The following is a 300-nucleotide window of genomic DNA, read 5'->3' as shown; positions in this document are numbered from 1 at the left end:
AGAGATTTGTCTCCTTCCTTTAACTGCGCTTGGGAAATAGGTGGCTTTGTTTGCACAAGTTCGAACTGTCTAATAAGGACGGCGAGGCAGGTTGATCTGATCTCACTTTGGGAGGGAGCAGCAGCCCGAAAGAGCTTGCCCCAAGAGGTAATTGCTGGAATGTGACATATTGTGTTGAAATGAGACGGGATCTTTGCTCGGCACGTCTGTCCGGCATCTGCTCCTCGGAAATGTGCACTTTTCCCTTCGGAGGTCAGAAGCGGTAACGAGGGGCTGCGGTGGCCCGGCACGGGCGGGGCG

This window comes from Chaetura pelagica, unplaced genomic scaffold, assembly GCF_000747805.2.
Source record: "Chaetura pelagica isolate M959 unplaced genomic scaffold, ChaPel_1.0 scaffold723, whole genome shotgun sequence".
Classification (NCBI taxonomy): Eukaryota; Metazoa; Chordata; class Aves; order Apodiformes; family Apodidae; genus Chaetura; species Chaetura pelagica.
This window is presented reverse-complemented; position numbering follows the sequence as displayed.